This window comes from Urocitellus parryii, chromosome 2, assembly GCF_045843805.1.
Source record: "Urocitellus parryii isolate mUroPar1 chromosome 2, mUroPar1.hap1, whole genome shotgun sequence".
Taxonomy (NCBI): domain Eukaryota; kingdom Metazoa; phylum Chordata; class Mammalia; order Rodentia; family Sciuridae; genus Urocitellus; species Urocitellus parryii.
Window position 1 is genome coordinate 147,351,699 of NC_135532.1, and position 6,155 is coordinate 147,357,853.

At 33.1% G+C, this 6,155-nt stretch overlaps 1 pseudogene; it reads left to right on the plus strand.

Moving 5' to 3' along the window:
- Positions 1-4,489: 4,489 nt before the first annotated feature.
- LOC113198385 (olfactory receptor 5H17-like) lies at positions 4,490-5,415 on the plus strand (annotated as a pseudogene).
- Positions 5,416-6,155: the final 740 nt, after the last annotated feature.

Below are 6,155 nucleotides of genomic sequence, written 5' to 3' on the forward strand. Positions count from 1 at the left end.
GTTTACAATTCTTGGTTTGTCTAATGATCAAGAATCTCCCATCATATAGATACTCCAAAGATGAAGGCCCTACAGGTAGCAAATGTCCACTGGCATCATATTTAAAATAATGACTCCAAAGTCCTAACACAGGGATACTGAAACAAATATACACTTTCACACAATCTTTAGGAAATTCATCTTCCACTGAGGAACATATCTTTGCTTTTCTTGAGCTATGACTTCTAATATTTTCCCACTGAGATTGCTCATCAAATTTCAGTTCAAACTGGGGGCACCTAGGCATGTAGTTGGTGTTTAAGCTGCAGTTTGTCTGAGGAGGACAACTGTACTTGAAGTTGGCTTCTGGAGGGAGCTGAGATCTTTACCTAATTAAAATCATGTGTTGGTGAGCTGAAACAGAACCGAACCAATCAAAGTGCTTACAATGGTATGTTTTAATGTAAACTGGATGTTCTCTAAACAGCTCAGAATTGTTCTTGGTATGAAAAAAACATTGAATTAAAGCTTAATTTCTGTTTTTAAAACCAGAACTGTCTACAATGGCCTGATCCTTATGATTCCATAATTGGCTATGCCTGTAGGGCAATCTGGACATCTAGGTCTAAAGCCACAGTACTCAGTAGAACAACTTCATGGTATCCTACAGGGAACCCTCTCATATTCTTAAGGGAATTTTAGCTCTTCACTCCTTCCACTTCTGGAGAAAGCAATGGTTATAAAACTGGCTAACTCTTGTGTTCAAAATAAACCTTATATAACCAACACTTTCTTGAGAATAAGAAATTAAACCTCCAGAATGTATGAGTATGGTAAGAATTGCTTCTTTTGTTTTGGTCAACCTATGCTATTGTATATTTTTTTCTGTTCCATAAAGCCTAATACTTTGAAAGAATCTCTGCAGTGTTTTTGAACATAAGGGTAAGAAAGAAATGATTCCTGTATTTTTAAAATTCTTTATATGAAATGTAAAATACTGTTTAATTTACAACAGTATAGATTGAGTTTTGCATATACCAAAAATGCCAGGTGGAAAATGGAAAAGAGTGTACTATCTTCATATTTAATTTTGTGCTAAAATCTGGATAAGCATAAGTGCTTAATGTAAGACTGATTGGTTCCTTTTAGTGATAGTTTCATTATCTTGTTAATATAAATCTAACAACTTTATTTGGCAATCTAGAACATTAAACAATTTAAAAATAGGTTTAAAGATTCTTACATAATAAATATTTCTGACAATACTGATAAAAGTGCCCTTATATTTAATAAATCATAATTCTGATTAAACATTTTAATGTATCATATACATATTAGCTGTATCTTTCACTCCCTCTGAAAATATTTGGCTGAGATACAAAATTATTTTGATAATTTTCAATTAACTAGTGATTTGGAATAATTGGAGGGAATCCCACTATAAATAAAAGTGCATTTAAACTGTGACTATTAGCACTGGTTATTTATATTGCCTTTTACAGTTTCAGGTAGTTTTAAGTAATTCTGCTAAAAAAAAAATGGTTATGTGGAAAATATATTCTCAAATTAAACAAGCAGGATTTTTAGAGATAGTCCATTTCAGTCATTGCAATAACAATGACTTAAATTTTTTATTGTATATAATCGAGTTTTGCCACATGATGGTTTGATATGTAAGTACTTAGTGAAATGATTAATATAGCCAAACACACTAACATTCCATCATCTCATAAGTTACTTTTTTATTGCTGTTAATGATGAGAGTACTTAAAATCTACACTCTGGGAATATTATTAGTATATAATAAAGTGTTCGTTATAAAATTGTAGTTTTCATGTTGTTCGCATATGTAAAGATAAAGAAATTTTTAAATTTGAAAATACTATTATATTTATGAATAACAAAGTTTCAAAGCAAAAATTAAAATCATATCTCTTTCGTACTCAAAACCCACTTTAATGAAACACTTAATTTTGAAGAGAAGAAAAGGAGATTACTTTTGATAGACAAATTTTAATGAATTCCAAGTTTAAGACAAACATCTGCATTCAGATCTCTAAGTCTTTCCCTTTATCTCTGGTTCACCCTTTCTTGGAAACTTCCTTTCTACTTCTTTGACTTTCTACAATTTTCTACATTTGTCTCTGATATTTTTATTCTTTCTCCTCTTTATCTCTCTATTTTTTGTTGTTGTTGTGTTTTTACCTGGGGTGATTAGTCACTGTCCTACATCCCCGGTTCTTTTTTCTTTTTTCTTTTGAGACAGGATCTCTCTAAATTGCTAAGGGCCTTTCTAAGGTGCTGAGGCTGCCTTTGAACTAGCAATCCTATCTCAGTCTCCCAAATTGCTGGGCTTACAGGTGTGTGCCACTAGGCTCAGCTCTTCTTTTTCTTTTTATACCCTCCAAATTCTCTGTCTACTTCTTCTATAACGGTTCTTTCTTTCCTTTGTTCTTTTTTTTTTTTTGAAATTTGCTTAAAATAGTCTATAGGGAAAAATTATTATATTTGACTTCACTCAGGATGAAATGCTGAGTCTTCTCCATATTACTTAGAGTGCACTCTTCCATTCTCTTTCCTGATTTGCTATTTGTTTCCTATGTACTTTCAATAATTCTTTGAATATAATTGTTTCACATAAAAGAAACTACTGTCGCTAAATTTCCCATACATTTCTTAATTTCCACACCCAATTACCCCTGCTGATTCCTCATCTCACTAGATCTTTTATTATGGTAGTTAGCACCATCCTTCACTTTATTCTTGAGAAAGTTTCTTTTTGTTGTTGTTTTTGTTTTTAGTTTATGTCCACAACACTCAGTTCTCTTGTTTTCACATTGCTTCTGGTATCACCCTGCTTAGTATGTTCTTCTGGTCTTCCTTTTGCTTCTCTTTTGTTCAATCTAGGGCTCTGGGTTGCAAGAAGAAATGAATTTATCAAGTGGAAATTGACACAAAATAAGAAATGACAGAGAGGTTAAAGGAATCAACTTGGCAAATTGGCAGAAGCAGAAGAAAGGGAGAGAACAAAAACCATGTCCCTGCTATATCTGAAGAATATCTCAGTATTGGTATTGTGGACCCCAGATGCCAAAACTCTCAGTGCCTTTGCTGTAGATGCAGGATAGATGAACTATAATTTAGATATCATTGCCTTCCTTGATTTCCCTTGCAACCAAATTTTTCTTGCCCACATACATCTGTCTCCCTCTTTCCATATTCCAAATATTGTATACGTAGTTTTCACTGGGAAAAATCTAGATCAATTACCCTTACTCTAGATTGAAGGGTTATGGGAAAGTGGGTTTCTAGCCCTTTTGGCTTCTTAAGTGTTGGTAGCATCTACTGATCAGAAAGATTCACATGTTATAAAGGAGTTCAAATGTGGCCATCTAATAAGTGACATCTGTTTACATTATAGCATCTTTAATATATCTTCCTCAATATTTTTCCTTTCTTTTCTTTCATTTGTATAAACTCTCTGATGGATAGGTTATGCAGAATTGTGCCTCCAACTGCTCCAAAGACACCTAAATCATTATTTTTATTACCACATGGTATACCAATACTCCGAATTATATCTTACTTGGGTGTTGAGAGCATACTCCTTCTACATATTTAACAATGGACTAGAATTCTTTATTTTATTTTTAATAATTACCTACTCAGACACCAATTCACTGCTCTCTGCTATTTAATGCCTAATTCATAACTGAGTCTTACTGACTGTAAATTCTGAATTCATTTAAACTTTTATCTTCATATTCCTAACTACCACATCAGTCATATCATATGTGGACTAGACAATACATTTAGGTTTGCATCATCAGAGGAGAATTTTTAAGGCACAGATTCTTAACTTATTCTCAAACCTGATTCTGTTTCTTCAGTAGTATCTCATAATCTCTTTTTGTGCTAAAAGCTCCCCTAAAACATTGGGATGTGAATCTAATTTGGGAACCCCTGGCCAATGCTAACAGTTTCCTGATTATTATCCCTAATTCCAGTGTTCCCTCTCTAGACCATTTTGTATACTACCAAATATTTAATTAAAAATATTTGATCATATCATTTCAAATCTTAAAGCATCTCAGTACAAACCTATTGACTGAAGAATAAAGTTCAAATTCCTTGAGATGGCATTTAATTTAGTTTGTAATCCAGTCCATTCAAATAGATTTCCTCTAGATTCTGAACCATGATCATGACACAGAATTTCCAATCATAATCAATAAGTCCCAATAAATTTATCACAAGTTCAGAAAGCCTCTCATTTTCTCTAAATCTGTTACTGTGGTACATTTATTGAATTAAATCAATTAATTTTTTTACCATTTTTAATTTCTTCTGATGCTTTCTTCCAATTAGCAAAGGATAGCCTTCAAATGATCCTGTATGATTTTTCTCTCAACTCTTCTCCTCCAGTATTCCCATTAAAAACAACAGCGATTATTATTTTTTTCTTTTTTACATTCAATGAATTTCATTTCAGGTGACATCCAATGATAACATGAAAGAGGCAAATGCAACTTTGCTGACAGAGTTTATCTTCACGGGACTTACACAGCAACCAACGTGGAAACTCCCCCTGTTCCTGGTGTTCTTGATGATATACCTTATGACCCTTGTGGGAAACCTTGGTCTGATTTCTCTGATCTGGAAAGTTCCTCATCTTCATATCCCTATGTATTTTTTTCTTGGGAATTTAGCCATTCTGGATACATGGCTGTCTTCAACAGTGACCCCAAATATGCTGGTCAATTTGTTAATCAAGAGCAAGATGATCTCTCTCACTGAATGCAAGATACAGTTTTTTTTTTTCCTTTGGAATCAGCGTAACCACAGAATGCATTCTCCTGGCAACAATGGCTTATGACGGCTATGTAGCTATCTGCCAGCCTTTACTGTATCCAGTGATTATGACCAACAGACTATGCTTCTGGCTACTGGTTTTGTCATATATAGGTGGCTTTCTTCATGCCTTAATTCATGAAGTTTTCTTATTCAGATTGATCTTCTGTAATTCCAACATGTTTTCTGTGATGTTATACCATTATTAAAGATCTCCTGTACTGATCCTTCTATTAATTATCTATTAATATTTATTTTCTCTGGTTCAATACAAGTATTCACCATTGGAACTATTCTTGTTTCTTATACCCTGGTACTCTTTACAATTTTAAAAAAGAAGTCTTTGAAAAGGGTGTAAGAAAAGCCTTCTCCACCTGTGGAGCCCATCTCTTTTCTGTGTCTTTATACTATGGCCCCCTTCTCTTCATGTATGTGCATCCTGCATCTTCACAAGAAAGTGATCAAGAAATGATATTCTCCCTATTTTACACTGTCATTATTCCTGTGTTAAACCCCATTATATACAGCCTGAGAAACAAGCAGGTCATGGATGCACTAACAAAAATTTTGAAAAGAAATGTTTAGATGTCATATTTGTATCTGTTTTCCTTTTATTACTATATTCACAAAATGGGGGGTATTTTGATAATATTGGAATTTTTTCGTGATTAGAATATTCTGTAATGTCCATTAATAAGATTTTCGGGCTTAATAATTTCTTAAAATATTTGTATATACTGTTCCTAAACATGTAAGGAATTTTAAACATGTTCATGTCATACTAGAATAAATGAAGCATAAAACAACTGAAAAATTTTGTAGGTTTTATGATATTGCATTGTAAGTATACAGAATAGAAAAATATTGTAGTTCCTCTCAAAATAACTTGAAGAGGAAACTTTATACAGATAATACTGTTATGTACTCTGGGACCCACATCACATTTTCTCCATAGTGGTAGTAGATCTGCAATTGAGGAAGAAAAAGAAAAATCCCAGGAAATCTGCCAGTCATCAACTAATCTTCCATTTCACTTTTTGGGGGAATTAATGTCTTTTAATTCTTTGGGCAATTCAATTCACACATCTCAAAGGGAAATGAATAGAATTTAGAATATAATGAAGACAAAATGAGAAGGGAATTAAAACAACAAAGTCAAGGATAAATAGTAAGAAATGATTCTTAGCTCTCACTTCTCTGAGTAAAGAAGCGAGTTGACTCTATGTCTCTTCTGCCTTCTAAGGCCTGTTCCTGCTGTGTTTGTTTCTTATTGACAATCTGAAGAACCTTGTTACTCCAGAAAGATACAAAGAATTAAGTATGGG